General features: G+C 40.6%; 1 long non-coding RNA gene across 1 annotated transcript; it reads right to left on the reverse strand.

Annotated features, from left to right (window-relative positions):
• Positions 1-1,921: 1,921 nt before the first annotated feature.
• On the reverse strand, positions 1,922-13,539 carry LOC131423262 (uncharacterized). Its single transcript, XR_009224583.1, has 4 exons — positions 13,238-13,539; positions 3,480-3,634; positions 2,702-2,778; positions 1,922-2,129 (listed from the first exon to the last, which is right to left on the reverse strand). It is a non-coding gene; the product is annotated as an uncharacterized LOC131423262 (long non-coding RNA).
• Between the last annotated feature and the right edge of the window lie 9,379 nt (positions 13,540-22,918).

A 22,918-nucleotide genomic window follows, 5' to 3' on the forward strand; every position in this document is an offset into this window, starting at 1 on the left:
ATTTATCACACCCTCCATCCCATACCTTAAGTTTCTTTTGAATCCTAAGGGGCTGGATATATTAGATTTCTCTAGAATTAGTTCTATTCTAATACAATGAATACATACATATATATTTTAAATAAAAAGATGTATATATATTTTTCTTTCCCCAGTCCAAGAAGTTGGAAGCCTTAAATCAAGGAGGACCAATGATATAGCCCCAGTGCCAGGTGAAGGCCTGAAAGCTCCCAGAGAGTTGCTGGCATGAGTCCACACCCAAAGCCTGAAGAAGCAGCAAAATAATAATAATAATAGATACTCAGGTGCCCCAGGAGTATGTACCAATTACCTTTCACTCCTGAACACTGTCATAAATCACATAATAATTCTCAGACTTGGAATCACTGGGCGCATTAGTCAGGGTTCTCCAGAGAAACAGAACCAATAAGATGGATATATGCAGAGAGAGGGGGGGGGCGCTGAGAGATTGATTTAGGGAATTGACTCTTACCATTGTGGGGGTTGACAAGTCTGAAATTTGCAGGGAAGAGCTTCAGTCTGGAGACTCAGGGGAGAGTTGATGTGGCAGTCTTGCATCTGAAGGCCACACAGAGGTGGAATTTTTTCATCTTTGAACCTCAGTCTTTGCTGTTAAGGTCTTGGACTGATTAGATGAGGCCCTTCCACACCATGAAGGGTCACTGCTTTATTCACACTCTGCTGATTTCAATGTTAATCTCATTTAAAAAGAAAAATAAAACAAAAATAAAAAACCTTCACAGCAACATCTAGGTCCCAACAACTGGTTCCCAAAGCCTCGACAAGATGACACATAAAATTAGCCATCAGACCAGGAGAGCTATGAAAAGCCCTGACACCTGGGGCCCACTCCCTACTTAATAGGTCTTGGGTGTGACCTGGATATTGAAGCTTCTCAAACCTCCCCCAAGTGATTATAATGTGCAGCAAAGTTGAAGAACTGCTTTTCTGAGCACCGTGGTTACGACAGCAAAACAAAAGGAAAACATCCCTGTTTTCACGATGTTTCCATTTAGTGGTGGGAGACGGAGGATGCCCAAGTAAACAAACATCCAGCAAGGCACCGGGGTGGAAAGAAAGCAGGCGAGGAGACTTACAAGCACAGGTACTTTTCTAGATTAGGGGCTTGTGTGGGGCTCTGTGATGAGATCCAGGGGTGGACCGAAGGAGCAGGGTCCAGGGAGGTGAATCCCTGTTTCTGCATAATTGGAAACTTCCTACTTGAAAGATTTTGAAGATCTCTCTTCTGTTCACACACATACATGTGCATTTTGAGGGAAAAGCAGGCACCATAGACACCCCAGAATTGGGGAGGGGGGGCAGCATGCAGCCACCTGTAGCCCAATGGGCAGGACATGCGTGTGCGCGCGCGCACACACACACACACACAGAGCCATGATCTTCTGCAGAAACCACCTATGGAGTCCTACAGCTTAAGACAATGCTTCCTGGAGGCAGCCAAGGCAAAAATGAAAATTGAATAGCTTAGCTCACATTTATCAGACTCCAGGGCTGCTGGAAGTTTAAGGTCATGAAGCCAGAAATGCATCCCAAGGGCACAGAAAAAAAAAAAGAAAGAAAAGAAAAAAAGGAACCAGAATTGAGTTTCTTAAACACATTGGCAAAGGGTTTTCACTCTTTTAGTATTGAGAAGAAATAAGATATGGATGTAAAAACTGCGCAGATATGCTTTCTCTACATAATAAATAGACATATACATATATGTCTATCTGTATCTATCTTTATCAAATATGTATAGAGATAATATGTATCAGAGTAGATACATGTTATGTTTTGGATATAAGGTATCCCCCTGAAGTTCCTGTTTTATGGATAATTCAGAGGCAAAAGGATTGGATTGTGAGAGCTGTTACCTAGTAGTCCACCCTCATGTGAATGGACTGCCCTGTAACTGTAGGCAGGTGGGGTGTGGCTGGAGGAGGTGGGTCACTGGGGAGTCCCCTGGAAGGGCAGGTCTTCCCAGTGCTCCTTCCCTGTTACCTCTCTGTCCTTCCTGGATGCCATGAGCTGAGATTTCCTCCACCAGGTGCTTTGGCCATGACTTGCTGCCCTGTTTTCCGTTCACCCTGAGCAATGGAGTCTACCACCTGTGGACAGAGACCTCTAAAGCTGTGAACTTCAAATCAACCTTTCTTCCTTTACTATTGTTCTTGTCGAGTATTTTGGTCAGAGACCCAAAGCCAACTAACATGATATATATTCTCTACATAAGAAATCTAGGGTCTATATATACTTTATTCTCATAATATCTTTACATTTACAAAATAATTGCAAAGATAGTATAGAAAGCTCCCTTCTACCTTTTACCCAGTTTCTTCTACGAGGATCTGACATTAGTGGGGTATGTTTTGTACAATTGATAAACCAACATTGATCCATTATTATTAAATAAAGCCCAGTTTTTATTCAAATGCTGTAGTGCTCTTTTCCTTGTCCAACACCCACAACATTACACATGACACTTTACATTACGTCATTATTACCACTTTTGTCTCAGATATTTTTAACATAAATATGCCTATTTTATACAAATGTATTATACCATTAGCACATAGTATATCAGTCTCAGGGAAGAACGTGAGCATTAACACCCTCTAAAAATTCCCTTGATTGCCTTCATCAAGACATGAGGTTAGGGCCAGGCACTGCTGGTGCATACCTGCAATCCCATTGACTCCAGAGGCTGATATAGGAGGATCACATGTTTGAGGCCAGCCTTAGCAACTTAGTGAGACCCTGTCTCAAGAGAAAGAAAAGAAAAAAAAATGTTTGGTATGGTGTTCAATAGTAGAGCACCCCTGGATTCAATGCCCTACCAAGCAAAAACAATAAACAATTAAAACAAAACCAAAAAACCCTTAGGTTAGGGACTGGGGGGTGTGGCTAAGTGATAGAGCCCTAGTATCGGTGTGCATCTGGGTTTTGTCCCCAGAATTACAAAAACAAAAAGGACCTGGAGTTAGAACTATCCCTTTGGGAGGTGATACCTGAACTAGGTGACCCCAGATGATTATTTGGTCCATTTGAGATGGAAATCTGTAAGTCTGTGTTTCAAAGGACACCTCTGTGCCTCAATGTCTTGACACATAAGGGTGATCTGGAGGCCTCAGGAACATAAGTTTTGTCCCTGGGTCCAAACTTCCTCCTTTATAAAATAGCAATACTGCCACCTACCTGGTAGTTATTCTGAACAATTCAGTGACTAGGAATAAGGTCTCCACTGGGCTGAATCTGGGAAAGTTTAAGATTTTGCCCAGTGGTGACACCAGGAGAAGAGAGTATGTGTCAGTGAAAGGCGGCTGGGCATGTCATCAAATATCCCTGCCATCTGAAGAAGGTTTCTTGTACCTACACCAGTGAATTGCTGTTTTTTTTTTTTTTAAGGTGTATCCAATGGACCCGCAAAGAACATTAGGAGATGAAATTGGCTGAAATACCTTCTCCGGCCCCAGGCAAATGTCAGCAGATGAACTGGTACCAGGTAGGAGATGGCTGACAGGATCCAGTATTTCCTCTTCCTCCCCTTGCTTCAAGTTTAGGAGAGCAGAAATGCCCTCATGGGAGGAAGGAATTATGACGAGTCAATCTGTCACTAAGGGTGATAATAAATAGGCTTAGGCTGGGGAAAGGGAGAAAACTTATGTTTAAGTTACATTTAGAATGAAATATTACCTAGACCTGGAGAGGTTTTAATTCCTGGAATAAGGACTATAAATGATCACAGATCACATTTTTTTTTTTCTTTCTTGGTCTGAAAGTGACCAGGGAAGTCATAGAAACTCTCCTAGTTTTCATCCATGGAATGAAGAATGAATACCAGTCTCAGAGGGTGAGTTGGATGGGCTAAGGCAGGGGAGGAGGAGATTGCCATTATTTTATTGATGGTTTGTTTCTGAATACTGAAAACTTTCTCCCTTGGGTTAGCAAATACAAATTTAGCAAATACAAATCTTGGGGGTGCAGTGGGGAGGGGGAGGTGTGAGAAGAGATTTGCATTTATCCACAATTTGATGCTCAGCATACAAAGTCATCTTTGATATGCTTGCAGGACACGGGAGTGGGAGGCTCTAGGGACAACAGCAGAGTCCCCAGACAGAATCCTCCATAAGGAAACAAGAAATTGAGACCTTTGACATTTGGGTCTCTGGCAGGTGATTCATTGTCCATTATGACATTCTAGGTGTGTCGGAGTTGGATCACACCTGCTGTGAGATCCTAGTAAATGCATCTCTTTCTGCCTCTGTTTTCAGTGACAACAAGTTGGGAGCTTTAGTTTTGCCATTTTGGGAATATTTACACCATAGAAATTGGCAAACACTACAAATTAGAGATCCAAAAAAAAAAAAAAACAACTTTTTTTGAGAATGGATTTGCTAGCCTACCCCTATATAAAACTGCCCCAAACCAGATAATTTGGTGCATATCCATAACCTATGGAGGAAAAGCACAGTGCATGTGAACAGGGAGACATTTTTAAGCCTTTTGTGGTGCAAACACACCAGCACTGGGTTCCTTATCTAGGCATAATATAGAAGCATTCTTGCTTCTTAAAATTTTGTGCAGCGATGCACTCTGAGGAGTACTTCCAGAACTATGTCAAGTCTGAAGGCAGACTGCTCTCCCCACTGGGGAGGGATAGAAGCCAGCCATGCAGAGACAGGTAGGGAAGCAGGGACAATATGAAGTTAATATGCTGATGAAATGGAAGCTGCAGAAAGAGTAGTACAGGCAAGGACATGGGACCAGGTAAGAGTCACCTTGGGGGCTTTCAGAAATTCTTGAATTCTAGAGGTCAGTATTCATAAGGGACTAGAATTCTTCTATGGAGCAGGGATACCCTAGCACTAGGTCAACACCACTCAGCTCATCTATAGACTGTTGGGGAACACTGAACACAGATATGACATTTACCAGTATCCAATCCCAACACCAGTACATAGGAAAAACCGAGTTGATCTTTCTCATCAGTCATCCAATAGCTCTTCAGGTTGAATATCCCTCATCTGGAAATTGGAAATGCAAGATGTTCCAAAATCTGAATTTTTAAATTTTTGTGGTACTGGGGATTGAACCCATGAGCGCTTTATTCTGAATTACATCCCCAGTGCTTTTTATATTTTATTTTGAGATGGAGTCTTGTAAAGTTGCTTGGGGGCCTGCCTCCAACTTGTGATCCTACTGCTTCAGCCTCCCAGGTTGCTGAAATTACAAGCCTGTGCCACAGCACCTGGCCTCAAAGCTGAAACTTTGTGCGTAAAGACCAGACACCCCCACAAGTGGTTAATTCCACAACATGACATTTTGTTGCTAGTACAAAATTCTTAAAAATATTGGATAAAATCACCTTCAGACTATGTGTATAAGTTATATACAAAGCATAAATGAATTTCTTGTTTTGACCTATATCTATTCCCCATGGGAAAAATATATATATTTGAATATATAAAAATTTGAAAATATTTTAGGCCTTAAATACTTATGACCTAAATACTGGTCCCATGTATTTCAGATAAATGATAACTCAACCTGTATCAGTTTTTAAGGTAAATATTTTTAAAAGGAAGAGAAAATATGGCCCTAATTCACCACAGTACCTGAGATCATACCCACTGTTAAATAATTTTCCTGGAAATCAAGTTAAGGAGTAGCTTTCTTTTTTTAATTAATTATTTTAATTATATATGATAGTGAAATGCATTACAATTCTTATTACACATATAGAGCACAACTTTTCATATCTCTGGTTTTATACAAAGAATATTCACACCAATTCATGTCTTCATACATGTACTTTGGATAATAATAATCATCACATTCCACCATCATTTCTAACCCCCTGCCCCTCCCTTCCCCTCCCACCCCTCTGCCCTATCTAGAGTTTGTCTATTCTTCCCAAGCTCATCACTAGCAATTGGAGAAATGCAAATCAAAACTACTCTAAGATTTCATCTCACTCCGGTCAGAATGGCAGCTATTATGAAGACAAACAACAATAAGTGTTGGCAAGGATGTGGGAGAAAAGGCACACTCATACACTGCTGGTGGGACTGCAGATTGGTGCAGCCAATATGGAAAGCAGTATGGAGAATACTCAGAAAACTGGGAATGGAACCACCATTTGACCCAGCTATCCCTCTCCTTGGTCTATACCCAAAGGCTTAAAAACGGCATACTACAGAGACACAGCCACATCAATGTTTATAGCAGCACAATTCACAATAGCTAAACTGTGGAACCAACCTAGATGCCCTTCAGTAGATGAATGGATAAAAAAATGTGGCATATATACATAATGGAATATTACTCAGCAATAAAAGAGAATAAAATTATGGCATTTGCAGGTAAATGGATGGCGTTGGAGAAGATAATGCTAAGTGAAGTTAACCAATCCCCAAAATCCAAATGCCGAATGTTTTCTCTGATATAAGGAGGCTGACTCATAGTGGGGAGTAGCTTTCTAATGATCCCTTCTATAGTCCCAGTTCTTTGCCGTGGTGCCTACTGTGTAGCAGGCATTCAGCAAACACCTGTTGAATGTAGGTATAACAGGTGCTGGAGGAGGTTAGCAAACCTAAAGTCTACGTGGAGGTTAAGACTTAAGAGAGAAATCAGAGAATCTCAGGGAAACTCCCGTCTAGATCCCCACCGGGCTCTGTATTCCATTGTCTCCTCTCCCTCTGCTCATCTCAGAACCATTCATCTATCTTTTGTCTGGATGCTTCTGATACCGGAGAACTAATCATAGGAGAGGCAGTTGATTTTCCTTTGGGATGAAGATTCCTGTAATTTTGATGGCATGTAAGGAAAGCAGTATCTTTACAGCTTTCATCCAAAGATGGATATACAATTGGCCTGAATTTTGCTCTTGTGTCTCATAAAATATATTTTGGAAAACTCAAGTAATTTATTTCAGAAAAATTGGACATGGCATGATAACCAAATGTCCAATAAGCTGAACTGTCCCTGTGAATCAATAAAGGATGTCCTGCAGTTGCCATGGATCCAGGGAAGCTTGCTTCTAGAATTGACTTGGGTAGAAGAGCAGGGAGTCATCATACCTTAAGAAGACGCCAGGCCCGTCTTGCCTTAGTGTCCTCTGCAGACGAGGAGGGGCTGAGATCTAGCTCTATAGTCTGGGCTGGCTGGTCCCGGAGCTTCCTACCCACCCACAGGTAACTAGAAGAAATCCAGCTGGGAAGGAGTGGTGGAGACCAAAAGAAAGAAGGAACACTTCATCAACTGGGGTGGTTGAACTGCCTAGCAGAGTAGCCATGAAGTATCCGTGGAAGAGGGTAAGAGGAAGAGATCTTTGAAAATCCAGGGAGACAACTGGTCCTAGGGAGTCAGAGGGGCCATGAGTGGATCACTAGCCAGGGCTGCTAGCCAGCAAAACAACCTGGCTGGATCCATTGTCTGGAAAGGTAAGAATGCAAAGACTTTGTCTCAATGAATAAGGGTACAGGTGGGGACAGGAGAGCGCAGGCATCTAGGGAGCAATGCAGAAGTCCAGTGACCAACACTGGGACATGCAGGTTTGCTGACTGCTGTGATGTGGCTATATCTTGTCTCCCCAAGGGCCATGAGTGGAAATCTTCCTCCGCAGTGTGGTGGTACTGAGGTGGTGGCACCTTTAAGAGGTGCTGGGGGTGGGGCCTATCTGATAGGACTGAATGAGTGCCCGTGAGAGTGGGTTGTTATAAGTGAGCCTGGCACCTGACCCACTCCCTCCTGCTATTGTGATGCCATCTGCTATGAATTCCTCACCAGAGGGATGTAGTTGCTGGTGCCATGCTCTTGAACCTCCATAAACCCTTTTGTTTTTAAAGTACCCCAGTCTTAGGTATTTTGTTATAAGCAAGAAAAAAGGTACTAAACCCCTATGGATGCCCAGCATCTAGCAAGAAATGCTTAAATTCTCCACTGTTAAACTTAGGAGAGTCCTAGATACAAGGGGGATTTTCATAATTAGGTATGCCTGTGTTATTCAAGTGGCCCCCAACTGTAAGGTTAGGTGTGCCAGTAACTGGTCAGCTAGGCAGGGACTGTACCTCATACTCCAGCAATCCTTAGCCTGTCCACTCAAAGAGAAAAACCTCAGGATAGAGCATCTGCAGTTTTGTTTTGATTAATGGGATATTGTCAAGGGGCTTAAGCTAATGGCTTAATACATCTTTGTTCTTTAAAGTGAGGAAGGGAGACTTTTAAAAATCAGAATTGCTTTGTTCAATAACCATTTAGAAAAAAAAGAAGAAATGTTTAAAGAAAAGTCTTTTTAACACTTAAAAGTATACAGAGACAGGGGCTGGGGTTGTTGCTCAGTGGTAGAGTGTTCGCCTAGCATGCATGAGGCACCGGGTTCGAATCAGCACCACATAAATGTAAAATAAAAATATTGTATCTACCTAAAACTTAGGAATAAATACTTTTTAAAAAAGTATATAGAGACATATATATATATATATATATATAAGATTGTATACATATGCACTGGGCATCTTACTGTGTATCAACATTGTGAATATATATCCTGCTTTGTTCAATTATGATTACATAATGAGCTTTGTAAAAGTAGAATATATATTATGTGCACAATATTCTAACATGTGGATATAATGTAAACATTTAATTATTTGAGATTTCTCCCTATTCAGCAGTATCATATTATTGCAATTGGCACCTTGAATTATTTTCATAGGATAGTATCTGAAATTGGAATTACTACATCCAAAGTCATATTTTTAAAGCTCTTAATATGTATTGCCAAAATTTTTTCAGAAGCTATGCCAATTTACACCACATCCTTTCTGGCATTGAATGTTGCCATTTAAAAACTAAAGAGAGTCTATTTAACAGGTGAAATATTATCCAGTATTGCCTTACTTTACATATTTTTATTATTTGGAAATATGAACAATTTTTATTATTCGTGTTGCCATTAACATTGATAATAGGTAAATAAATGCACATTGTAGGTTGAGCATCTCTTGTCAAAATGTTTGGGATCAGAAATATTTTGGATTTTTTTCAGATATTAGAATATTTGTACACACATAATGAGATCTCTTGGGAATGAAAATGAGTCTAAACATGAACTTTATTTATGTTTCCTTTACACTTTACAATAGCCTGAAGGTGGTTTTTGTGTCTGCAAGAAGTTTCACTGTGTGGAAATTTTCACTTGTGGTGTCAAAATATTTGGGCTTTTGGAACACTTTGGGTTTTCTGATTGGAGATGCTCAACCTGTATTTGGGCCGGGCTGAATCTCAGCGGGATGTAAATTTCAGGCCATCAGTTATGGGAAATGACAGTGGCTTCTTCTCAGATGAACTTCCACTTTCTCTGTTATCATGGTTTGGATGTGAAGCATCCTCTGGAAAAGCACATGTTAGAGAAGGCAGGAATGTCCAGAGGTAACACGATGAGATCATGAAAGCGTAACCATTTGATGGATTTACAATTGGAATGGATAACCGGGTGGTCACTGTAGGCATGACTGAGAATGTAATTTGCTGGGGGGGGTACACCCTTCCACCACAATGTCCTGCCTCTCTTGGGCCCCCCAGCCATGGAGCTGGCTCACCCCAGACTGAAAAACCATGAGCCCAGAATAAACTCTTCCTCCTGGACTTTATTCTTGCGAGATATTTTGGTCACAGCAACAAGAAGCTAACACATCTCTAATGACAGAAGTGTTTGGCATGTCATCACAAATAAGATGCCACTTGTCTTATGAAGGCTCGCCGTTGGCAGATGCTGGGAGTTGGGGCTGGAAACTTGCTGAGCTCAGCATCCACCCATCTTTTCCCACCTCTAGACCAACCTCATTTTAGAGCTTCATCTATTCGATCTTACAGATGTTAAGGTTGCTCTCAATCCACCCACACATCTGGCGAGATTAGTGTTCCTGTGGCTGGTTTGCATATTACCGGCATCCGTCAACCCTGTTTTCTGTTTAATTGCTCCTGGGGCATTTGGAGGAAAAGTCTGCCTTGGGGTCGACCCCGGAGCACCTTTGGAAAGAGTGGTTAAAGTGGATTTTTTAAATTATTATTTATTATAGAGTCATCGAGTCTTCATAAAATAAGGGTCCAGCTGAGGGCTCTCTTTGGTCTTGTTCAGCCAGCTGTCCCCCTGGTGGAGTGCCTGGTCCCTGGAGGGCGGGACTGAGGTATTTGAAGAAATCAGGGGAAAAAAGGAGGCCACCAAGTCCCCAGGGGCCATTGATTTGTTTTATGGTGCAAACACCTGTCCTGTTTTCTACGGACTGCCTTGTGACTATTGCACCTAAAAACAAAAGCAGAATTTGTAACACCTCCAGGTGCAAAGTCATGGAAAGGACTAAATACAGTACCAGAGAGAAACCAGCTGTAAGTCACCAAAGATTAGCTTTGATGCTCAGAGGGTGGAAAATAAGGATTCTCCCCAGAGACGGGTGTGGGTACTGGTTTTGTTTAACTTATTTTTTTTCCCCAAAAATAAGTGATTCAGACAAACAGGCACCATGAAATCTTTAAATTAGCAGATGGCACACAGTTATCCAGGAAGTGCCTTACTGTGCTCATGGGGATATGCCGCAGTCTGGCTGGGCACACAGTCACGAGCCACCACACAGCTTGTAGATTCAAACAGCAACTCTTTATTCCCGAACTCACACCAGCACTCTACAATCACGTTCTGGGGAAATCCACATTCTCTGCCCAAATCCATCCCCACTGGGCTTCTGTCTCCCAAAAAATACTGTCTGAATCCCATGAGAACTCAAGGGGAACTCAGGCAGCAGGATACGCCCTATTCCCAGCAGGAATAATCTTAAACCTGGAACCACCCTAAACCCGGATAGTCCTAAACCGGGAACACCCTAAACTCGGATCATCCTAAACCGGGAACACCCTAAACCCGGATCCGCCTTGGTCCTTGAGCAAGGTCACCTACATGCAATGTCACTGCAAAATGTCCTATTTCCAAGAGTCCTTCCACTAAGCAACATGGGGTACGCTGGCAAGGAAATTGTCATACCTACTTGGCTAATGGCTCCCAGCAGGGATAAATGGCAGGAGGGGTTTGGAGGCTGGGTGTTCATGGGCAGGAACGTGCAGATGAGTCCAGAGGATATGAAGTATCTGGTAATGAGCTGAGGCTCAAGTCATCTCCTTAGGGCAGACAGCGTGCTCTGTGGCATTGGTTACAATCTTGAGAAAGCACTCTGTCAGCGTTGGGCTGAGTGCCAGGGATAATCTATTGGGCAAAACTGCTTGTCAAACATTGTGCCAAGTGATTTTGTGTGACAAGACGGAGAATCTGCAATTCTGTGAGGTCTGAAAGTCTACAGACTGTTTTATGAGCCCATTTCCATGATGAGCTAATAACTAGGGCCTCCTGGTGATTTTAATAACTCTTCTGAGTTAGCAAGAAACTGTTTCACAAATGTGCTTTGGACAGTTTCTGAAGACCACTGCATCCAGATCTCCCCAACCAGCAAGGTATGTATGATAGGGCTTCTACCTGGGTTAAAGATGGCCTTCTTCTTGTTTGCTTCCTAGAAGTTGGGTTCCTATTTCATTTACACATTCACACATCCACAAACACATTATTTTTGTCATTATTATGATTGCAGCACCAGGGATTGAACCCAGGGGCATTTTATGGCTGAGGTACAACTCCAGCCCTTCTTATTTTTTTATTTTGAGACAAGGCCTCACTAAGTTGTGGAGACTGGCCTCAAACTTGCCATCCTCCTGCTTCAGCCTCCTGAGTCACTGGGGTTACAGGCATGTGCCACTGAGCCCAGCATGAGTTGCTATTTCTCAGAGCAGGACGGCTCCCTTTTCTCAGCCTTGGTTATTCTCCCTAGGCCTGACCTTTCCTGTGTGATAATCCAAGACTCCTCCCAGACAGATGCACTAGTCTGTGATGTTTGGCAGAAGCCTCTCTGCTAGAAGGTCTCCTGGCATCAGCTCCTTGCTACCTGGGAGTTAAGTTAATCCCATCCCAAGTGCTAAAAGATGAATCCTAAATGACAATACAATTCACACATCCTATTGCCTAGCTACTATATTGGTTAAGTGATGAACATTTCATTTCTAGACCAAGGAACTATTTGAAGACATTTACAAGGGCTTCTAGGAAAGCCATTTCTTTCTTTCTTTTTTTTGCCCCTCAAAGGAACTGTAATGTGCCGCTCTCCTAATGAAAGAAGAGGCAGCTTTGCGGGGAAGCTGATGTGGTAGAAGGTAGAGGAAAAAAAGACTTATAGAAACTGAGCTCTAGGTGAAATCTTTAAGCTGCTGGATCAAGCCATACCTCAAGTCCATATTTCTCTGGATTTTTTTTTTTTTAGTTATTAGTGGAACCATATGGAATTGCCAGTATCTGACTATTATTAAATATCAAAAACATTTTTAAATGGTTCATCCTAATAATACACCATTATGAACATCCCAAGGGAGTTTTTGAGTTGAGATTCCAACATTTTTGTATGCACATGAGCTTTGCACTTAGATCATTTCAACAGTTATACCAATGGGCTCCCTCGCCTTAGTCTATTCCTTCTCTAGTTTATTCTATGCAGTCTGTTCCTATTGATTTTGCTTCAACACACTGCTTTTTTTTTCATGTTTATGCTTAAAAACCAACAATGGTCCCCTAGGACTCTCTGTATCAGGGGTTAATGAATTTGCCTGGCTGGCAAGACTTTTTCCAAAAAGCTTTTCAGATCTTTCTTTCCATACTCCCAAATATAAGAAGCTTCCACTCTGCTCAAAACTGATTTGTGTAGGCTTCCTCCTGACCATAGGCCATGCCACGATTTGCCACGAGTCTGTAATTCACATTCGGTTTATGTTCTTCCTGCTCAGGTCTCTTTCTCCCTCTGCACCTCTTTTTCTTAACCTCCTCTCTCCATCTCGGACAGCTTATGTTTAACTAGACCACTCTGCCTTGAATCCCTATCACTCTTGAAATCTACACCAGGCAATTCATAATTCATTACACTTCAGTTACTTCACACCTAGAAACTCTGACTCCTAAGGTTGCAAGGACTATATATTATGTTTCATTAACTTTCTAACTGGAACAGCTCAGTGGACCGAGCAGGAACAATGGCATGTATGTCGAATGACATTTTCCAGAGTTAAACATGAAGGCCTGAGTACGGGATAGAAATGAAGATAGAAAAGCCAAACAACAAGGACTTACCCCAGACGATGTTCTGGAATCTTTACGTCTGCACATTCCCCAGCAAAGGTTCCGTTCAGCAAGACCATCTGTCTGACATGAATTCAACTCTAACAAGGAAACCTTTTTTTTTATATTTCTTTTTCTTTTGGGTACCGGGGATTGAACTCGGGGGCATTCGACCACTGAGCCACATCCCCAGCCTTATTTTGTATTTTATTTAGAGACAGGGTCTCACTGAGTTGCTTAGTGCCTTGCTTTTGCTGAGGCTGGCTTTGAAGTCCTATCCTCCTGCCTCAGCCTCCCAAACCCTGGGATTACAGGCATGTGCCACCATGCCTGGCCAGACAACAAGCAGGAAACATTGATATTTAAACATGATGCAGTTTATGAACCTTGACGCTTCTAGGAGGATTGTCAGTTTGAGATGAAACTCGAGTTTCTTTGTTTGTATAGTTTGGCTTCTGTTTGATGCTCACCAAATGCATCGCCTTAGCAGAGAGGCGACTTCCTTTGAACCGTACAAGGCATCTTGGACACAAAACAGGCTCGAAAACCCTTCTAATGAGCTCAGTGTCAATGAACCCAGAAACACCAAGCTTTATGTTTATCTTAAAAATAAGCAAGCATAAACAATTTAGAGGAAAAAGTTCATTGGCAAACCACAGGTGGATTTTAGCTGATCTGAACATATTTGGGAAACAGTTGGATCCCCAAAAACCTTTGCAAAAAGGTTCAACATTTGTGTGGCCTCCTAGCTCTTTGAGGCTCCCCAAGTAGCACCTGTCTACCTGAGATCAACCCCTAGCTTGCTCTACGCAATCTTACCAAGGAGACACTCAGGCGGGTGGGTGAGCAGCATAAACGGACACGAAGCTGCTGATTCTCGGAGCAGTCTCTGACCCTGGTCTTGTCTTAGTCATCCTGTTTCATTATCAGAAGGACCCTGAGCAGATCCAGTCCTGACTTACCCTTGGCATTTTCAGAAGAAAATAACATGAATACATCCTGCAATATCCTATTCTGTGATTCCACAAAATTTAAGCTACTGGGATTTTTTCCCCCTCTGTCTTAAAATCTCTTAAAATTTCATTTTTCTCATATTTTCTCTTCTATGCAGAAACTAGAGGAAGAAGATTGAGGAGGAGGGAGGAGGAAAGACAGGGGAGATACTGGAGAATGAAAGCCACCAAATTATGGTAGGCACATGTGTGAATGCATCACAATGAATCCCACCTGTTATGCAAAATTTTAATGCACAAATTAAAAAAAAAAAGATTAAAAAAAGGCGGCCAACACTGTAGAGGAAAGGGGGTCAGGGGAGGGAGGAGGAGAGGGAAAGGGGAAATCCTGAACAGAGCATAACACCGGACAACTCTTAATTTTAGATGCTGGAAATGAGTAATTTTCTGCAATATCTGCTATACCCAAAAAAGAACTGCTATTCTTTCAATTGCAAGAGTAATCATGCAGCCATTTATACTGTGTGCTTGCATGTGTATGTCACAATAGAACCGGCTTTTTATTTAGAATAAACCCCGTAATCTCATTATGTGGACAAATGTAACTTAGTTATTCCATGGCTACAGATTCATAGTTACTTAATTACAGAAATGCAATTAATAGTTTTGTAAATTGTTTTGTACTTTTGAAAAAAAGTCTCTGATCTCTCTCTTGGGCATGTGGTGGTGCACGCCTGTAATCCCAGCAGCTTGGGAGGCTGAGGCAGGAGGATTGTGAGCGCTGAGGCACTGAACAACTGGGTGAGACCCTGCCTCTAATTAAAATACACTCACAATGCACTAATAAAAATAGTAAAAAGTCCCATTTGTGCTAATTCTTCATCACAACTCTTTGAATATTGGAACAGTGACATTTAGGTTAACCTTCACTTTTCTGGAGTTAAATTTCAGGTCGGATTTTCTCACTGTATTATCATTTTTCATAGTTCTTCCCAATTTGCTTTCCCCTGGAGTCCTACCGGGCAGACAGTGTGATTGACCCTGAGACACCACTGATGCTTATTTCCATCTGAGTTCCTGTTTTAGGGAGATTTCTAGATGCTTACCAAGGTGACTCTTTGAGTCAGTCTTTCTCTGCAGCTTGGGAGAAAACCTAAATAATTTAGTTCTAATCACCAGATGCAGGGTAACTGTGAAAACCAGTCTTATTAATGAAAACAACTGAGGGCTGGTTTGATCTTGGTTTACCTAGAAGATGACAAAGAACCAGGGAAAATAAGACAACTGAGAAGCTTGCATTTTATTTGGCACCTTTTATGGTCCCCAGATCTCATAAAAAAATACAGGGGAGGTGACGGCCAGGAGATGGAGAGCTCATAAATCAAATGAAGGCTGAGTGTGGAGTGGCCTTAGCCTTGCAGGGAGTTTCTCACTTCCGTGAATAAGAGGAAAATATCCTTTAGTCCCTGAACAGAGTATAACACCGGACAACTCTTAATTATAGGTGCCGGAAATCAGTTATTTTCTGCAATACCTACTATACCCCCAAAAGAACTGCTATTCTTTCAATTGCAAGAGTAATCCTTGTGCATTATGGGGAACATTTTGGAACAATAGAAGAGACAGAAAAGAAAAAAAGTGTAAAATTTTCTGTAATCTTATTATGTGGAAAAATATAACTTAATTATTCCATGGCTACAGACTCATAGTTACTTAATTACAGAAATGCAATTAATAGTTTTATAAATGTTTTGTACTTTTGAAAAAAAACCTCTGATCTCTCTCTTGGGCATGTGGTGGTGCATGCCTATGATCCCAGCAGCTCGGAGGCTGAGGCAGGAGGATCTCGAGCACTGAGGCACTGAGCAACTCCGTGAGACCCTGTCTCTAATTAAAATACAAATAGGGCTGGGGATGTGGCTCAGTGGTTGAGTGTCCCTGAGTTCAATCCCTGGTACACCCCCCAAAAAAACAAACACACACACACAAACAAAAAAAAAACCCAAAACTAAAGGCACACTCATACATTGCTGGTGGGACTGCAAATTGGTGCAGCCAATATGGAAAGCAGTATGGAGATTCCTTGGAAATCTGGGAATGGAACCACCATTTGACCCAGCTATCCCTCTCCTCGGACTATACCCAAAGGACTTAAAAACAGCATACTACAGGGACACAGCCACATCCATGTTTATAGCAGCACAATTCACAATAGCTAAACTGTGGAACCAACCTAGATGCCCTTCAGTAGATGAATGGATTAAAAAATGTGGGATATATACACAATGGAATTTTACTCAGCATTAAAAGAGAATAAACTCATGGCATTTACAGGTAGATGGATGATGTTGGAGAAGATAATGCTAAGTTAAGTTAGCCAATCCTAATAAACCAAATGCTGAATGTTTTCTTTGATATAAAGAGGCTGACTCATAGTGGGGTAGGGAGGGGGAGCATGGGAGGAACAGATGAAGTCTAGATAGGGCAAAGGGGTGGCAGGGGAAGGGAGCTGGCAGGGGATTAGCAAGGATGGTGGAATGTGATGGACATCATTATTCAAAGTACATGTATGAAGACACGAATTGGGTGTCAACATACTTTATATACAACCAGAGATATGAAAACTTGTGCTGCATATATGTAACAATAATTGTAATGCATTCTGCTGTCATTTATTTAAAAAAAATCAATAAAAAAGGAAAAGTTTTTAAAAAATTGGAAGTTGCATAGGACATACTTTATAACTTACTTTTTCATGATAAGAATTGTTATTAAACAGGATAATATTGATATCTGTGTTATAAGATTATATCATAATTCCTATAAGTTTGCTTTTTAAAAAATATTTATTTTTTAGTTGTAGATGGAAATAATATCTTTACTTTGCTTATTTATTTTTATGTGGTGCTGAGGATCGAACCCAGGGCCTCACATGTGCTAGGTGAGCGCTCTACCATTGAGCCACAACTGTAGCCCCCTATAAGTTTTCTTATTTAGAATAAACAGTGATTTTATAAGTAAGCATTCTGGAGCTCACTCTTCATCACCTTTCCAATGTCTTTCCTTATGATGCACTTCTAGAAGTGAGATCACTGGTCAAAGAGATGCAAGCTTGTAGGGCTTTGGATGTGCACTGCACAGCTGTCTTCCAGAAATATCAAACTGTGTTGGCTACCCACCAGGAAGGTATCAATGTTTCCTCACACAAATTCCAAATATTTTAATTCAAAATTCAAATAGATAAATGTTAAATAATAGTTCACTGGTTTTGTTTATTAATGAGCTTGAATATTTTCATATAAAAATATTGCAATTAATATCCATGTGATTTTTGCCTATTTATTCTTGGCAAGACATTTTTTTCATTAAGTTATTTATTTATTCTAACTTTTTATACATGATAGCAGAATGCAATTCATTTCATATTATACATTAGAGCACAGTTTTCAAGTCACTGACTGTATACAATGTATTTTCACACCATTTATGTCTTCATACATATGCTTAGTGTAATGATGTCTAACTCATTCCACCATCATTTCTACACCTTTGCCCCCTCCCTCCCCTCCCTCCCCTTTGCCCTATCTAAAGTTTCTCCATTCCTCCCAAGCTCCTCCACCATCGTCATTATGAGTCCGCATCCTCATATCAAAGAAAACATTCAGCCTTTGGTTTATTGGGATTGGCTAACTTCACTTAGCATGATATTCTCCAACTTTATCCATTTACCTGCAAATGCCATGATTTTATTCTCTTTTATTGCTGAGTAATATTCCATTGTGTATATATGCCACATTTTTTTTTGTCCATTCATCTATTGAAGGGCATCTAGGTTGGTTCCACAGTTTGTCTACTACGAATTGAACTGCTATAAACATTGATGTGGCTGTGTCCATGTAGTATGCTGTTTTTAAGTTCTTTGGGTCAAATGGTGGTTCCATTCTGAGTTTTCCAAGGAATCTCCATACTGCTTTCCATAATGGCTGCACCAATTTGCAGTCCCAACAGCAATGTATGAATGTGTCTTTTTCCCTCATCCTCACCAACACTTATTGTTGTTTGTATTCTTGATAACTGCCATTCTGACTGGAGTGAGGTGAAATCTTACAATAGTTTTGATTTGCATTTCTCTAATCTTGGCAAAACATTTTTAAAGAATGAATTTGCTAGTTATTAATTTAAGTTCTAAGAGTAATTACAGATGCTCCTGAACTTCATATAGGGTTGTGTCCCAATAAACCTATTATGAGCTGAACATGAGCTACCCACCAGGAAGGTATCAATGTTCCCTCATACAAATTCCAAATATTTTAATTCAAAATTCAAACAGATAGATATTAAATAATAGCTCACTGGTTTTATTTATTAATGGGCTTGAATATTTTCATGTAAAAATATTACAATTAATATCCATGTGCTTTGCCTATTTATCTTCGGCAAGACATTTTTTTACATTAAATTATTTATTTATTCTAACTTGTTATACATGATGGCAGAATGCAATTTATTTCATATTATATATTAGAACACAGTTTTCAAGTCACTGATTATACACAAAGTATTTTTACACCATTCGTGAATGAAGACATACATACATGAATGAAGACTTAGGGTAATGATGTCTAACTCATTCCACCATCATTTCTACCCCTTTGCTTAAAGTTAAAAAAGGTATTCAATGTGCTGAATCTGCCATCTTAGCATAGCCTCACCTACCTAACACACACCTGGAACACATTAGCCTACAGTTGGATAAAATCATGGAACCCAAAACCTATTTTAAAATAGTGTTGGATATCTGTTGTAATTTACTGAACACTACTGAAAGTGGGAAACTGAATGGTTACATGGATACACATTCACACCATCACGAAATTCAAAGACCTTGGTTGAACTTGTAAGTTGCAGACCATCTAACAGCAATTCTATATTTTCTCTCCTATGTTGAAACTGTTCATCTCAATTATTGTTTGGTGCTTATTTTTCTTTTGTATTTTCTTATTAAGCTATAGACAGTGTTGATAATTAAATTGCCATGAAATTAACTAAACTACCTTTTTGTATTCTCGGCATGATCGATGTTTGGAGAAGAGTTTTGACAGTATTTCCAACATATCACAATGAATTCCACTCTTAGCTATAATCATAATGCACCAGTCAAAAACATAATTGGTTTTGACGCCTACTTTGTGAGACTCTGTTCCATCTCCTTTGTATTTGTGGCATCCACCAGTTCTTAATTCTGATGTGAAATTTATTTCCTTGCTTTCTGCTAAGAGTTTGTTCATTTAATTTGTATTTTTAAAGAATCACCTCCTGGATTTTAAAGAATCAACTCTTGGATTTTTAAAAATGATTTTTCTTCTTCCTACTCATTTATTATTTTATGTGTATTGCTTTCTCCCTGTTCTTTCCCTAGGTTTTTTTTTTTTAACTTGGAGCAATTTATATTTATTTGTGTTAACTTTTTTTAAATTCATAGATGACAGCGGAATGCATTACAATTCTTATTACACATATAGAGCACAATTTTTTATATCTCTGGCTGTATACAATGAATATTCACATCAATTCATGTCTTCATACATGTACTTTGGATAATAATGTCCATCACATTCCACCATCATTGCTAACTCACTGCCCCTTCCCTTCTCCTCCAACCCCTTTGCCCTATCTAGAGTTCATCTATTCCTCCCATGCTCCCCCTCCCTACCCTACAATGAATCAGCCTCCTTATATTAGAGAAAACATTTGGCATTTGTTTTTTTGAGATTAGCTAACTTCACTTAGTATTATCTTCTCCAACTCCATTTACCTGCAAATGCCATGATTCTATTCTATTTTATTGCTGAGTAATATTCCATTGTGTATATATGCCACATTTTTTTTTATCCATTCATCTACTGAAGGGCATTTAGGTTGTTTCCACAGTTTAGCTATTGTGAATTGTGCAAACACTGAGGTGGCTGTGTCCTTGTAATATGCTGCTTTTAACTCCTTTGGGTATAGACCAAGGAGAGGGATGGCTGGGTCCAATGGTGGTTCCATTCTAAGTTTTCCAAGAAATTTCCATACTACTTTCCAGAATGGCTGCACCAATTTGTAGTCCCACCAGCAATGTATGAGTGTACCTCTTTCCCTACCTCCTCACCAACACTTATTATTGTTTGTCTTCATAATAGCTGCCATTCTGACTGGAGTGAGATGAAATCTTAGAGTAGTTTTGACTTGCATTTCTCTAATTGCTAGCGATGATGAACATTTTTTCATATATTTGTTGTTGTTGTTGTTTATCTGGAGGTTGAACCCAGGGGCACTTTACCACTGAGCTACAACCTAAGTCCTTTTCATCTTTATTTTCAGACAGCGTCTTACTAAGTTTCTAAAGCTGACCTTGAGCTTACAGTCCTCCTGCCTCAGCCTCCTGATTTGCTGAGATTACAAGACATGCACTACCTTTCTGGCTTCTAATTATTCTTCTGTTCATTCAACTCCTTTTTAGGGTCAGGAATCCTTGATCAACAGTGCTTTCAAAGCCAGTACCCACAGATGAATTTTACTTCCTACCCTGACCTCATTCCTTATTTTCCTTTCAATTTTTTTTCCCTTAAAATTCACTTTTTCCAGCAGCCCTTCCTAAGCAATTTATCTAAAATGTCACCACATCCCTAAATCTTCCCCTAACTTTTTTCCCTTTACTTTCTTTCTCTCATTAGCACTTAATTGCTTTTGAATACACTATGTATATTATGTAGCTATCTATTTCCTTTCTCCCGGCCAAACTATAAGCTTCCTAAGAGTCCAGATTTTAATCAATCGTGTTCATTGACTTTCACAGATTTTAGAATTATTTGAGTAGTGCATCCCAAAGTGTCAACTTATTTATGAGAAACTTCTCAATTCCCCCCTTTAGCTTTTACACCTAATTCCATGGCACATCTTAGAGTGTTCAAGTTCTTTCCATGGCTGGTGGTTGATGGTGAGATGCAACGGGAATTTCTTCTGTTATCATCACCCTTCTTCAAGGGTCCCAGGAGGTCGATGTAGGACACAAGGCCACAGTCTTGATTCAGATGATATCGACACCCCAGGCCGCAGTGAGGTGCCCTGGTAAGTTCTGCTTGACCATGGGGAACCTCCTTGGACCTGGGAAAAGAGGCCAGTGTTGTGGGGCATGACTGCAACCTTCGTGACTCAGGAGGCTGAGGTTAGAGGATCCCAGGGAGACCCTGACTCAAAATCGAAAAAAGTAAGTTAAAAAAGGGCTGAGAATGTGGCTCCGTGATAGAGTCCTGGCCTAGCATGCACAAGGCCCTGGGTTCCATCCCCAGCACTGTAAGAAAAGAAAGAAAGAGAGAGAGAGAGAGAGAGAGAGAGAGAGAGAGAGAGAGAGAGAGAGAGAGAGAGAGAGAGAAAGGAAGAAAGAAAGAAAGACAAAAAGAAAGAAAGAAAGAAAAAGTGGTGACGAGGAAGGTTCTACGATCCATGTCTTCACACAGAGCAAGGAAGTGACAAAAGTCCTGGGAACATTTGCCCTCTGAGAGGTTACATGTGTCTTTGAAAACTGGAAAAACCGTTGTTTGGGTTTATCTAGTATCTTTTCATAAGTTTGAAGGAGAACAATCCATTAGGGGTGGAGGGAGGTGAATTTGAGCTTGCTTGGAAGATGTGGTTCCCCAAGGCGTTTGACTTAAATAATGGACAGGATGAGACTAAGAACAGGGCATTTTTGGTCCAACAGGCTGTGGGACACCTCTGTCCAGTCTTCTGAGAGAGGTTCATGCATGAGAGGAGTTGGGACTAGGGGGCCTCTGAATTCCTTTATGTTTGGACATTCTTCTTTCTATGGTTAGAAATAAAGCAACCCAGTCTGCTAGAGAAAGCACAGAGCAGAGATGGATGTTGGTTGTGGGGGGAGGGAGGCTCTGCAGCCTTTGCACTCTGAGGGATGACAAAGTGGCTCATTCTGCTCCCTCCTGCTCTGTGGGGTCCCCAGGTGCACAGTGGCCAGCTTACAGGTAGGGCAATACCATAATCCCTCCTTCTAGGACACGGGTACAATCCCTATTGCGATGTTTCATGGCACAACGACAGCCAGAAACAGAATTGTTTTACTCAAGTTCATCAATTCCCTGGGGCTTCTATAACAAAGTGCCACCAACTGGAACAGAAATTTGTTTTCTTGTAGTTCCAGAGGCCACAGATCCTTCATCAAGCAGGACCATGCTGTCTCTGAGGCTCTGAGTTTCAACCTTCCATGCCTCTTCCTGACATTTGGTGGTCTGTGGTATTCCTTGGCCTGCATCTGCCTCGGACACCTGCCATATTGGATTAAAGGCCCACCTGGATCCAGGATGACCATCTCTTAACTTGAGTAATAACTACATCTGCAATGACCCTCTTTCAAATAAGGTGACACTCTCAGGTACTAGGGTTAGGATTTCAATGCCATTCAACCCCCCATAGCCCCATATAAGATGAAAGGCAGCAAGCAGGAAGAATCAGTTCAAAAAAAAAGGAAGTAGAACTTTTATTTCTTCTGTCCGTTCTTTGTACGACTGTCTTCAACTCTTTGTACAACATTAAAAAAATGTTTTAGACAGAGAAAGAAAATGGTATGGTGGAAAATAAAAAGATAATTTATTTTTATGCAGTATATTTATTATGTATATAATTATTCTTAAGTAGGTTGTTTGTATATTTGTGTGTTTGTGTATAATAAGACATATGGAAAATTCAT

Source organism: Marmota monax, unplaced genomic scaffold (assembly GCF_021218885.2).
Source record: "Marmota monax isolate L192 unplaced genomic scaffold, Marmota_monax_Labrador192_F-V1.1 WCK01_AAM20220418_F8-fsc00251, whole genome shotgun sequence".
Lineage (NCBI taxonomy): Eukaryota > Metazoa > Chordata > Mammalia > Rodentia > Sciuridae > Marmota > Marmota monax.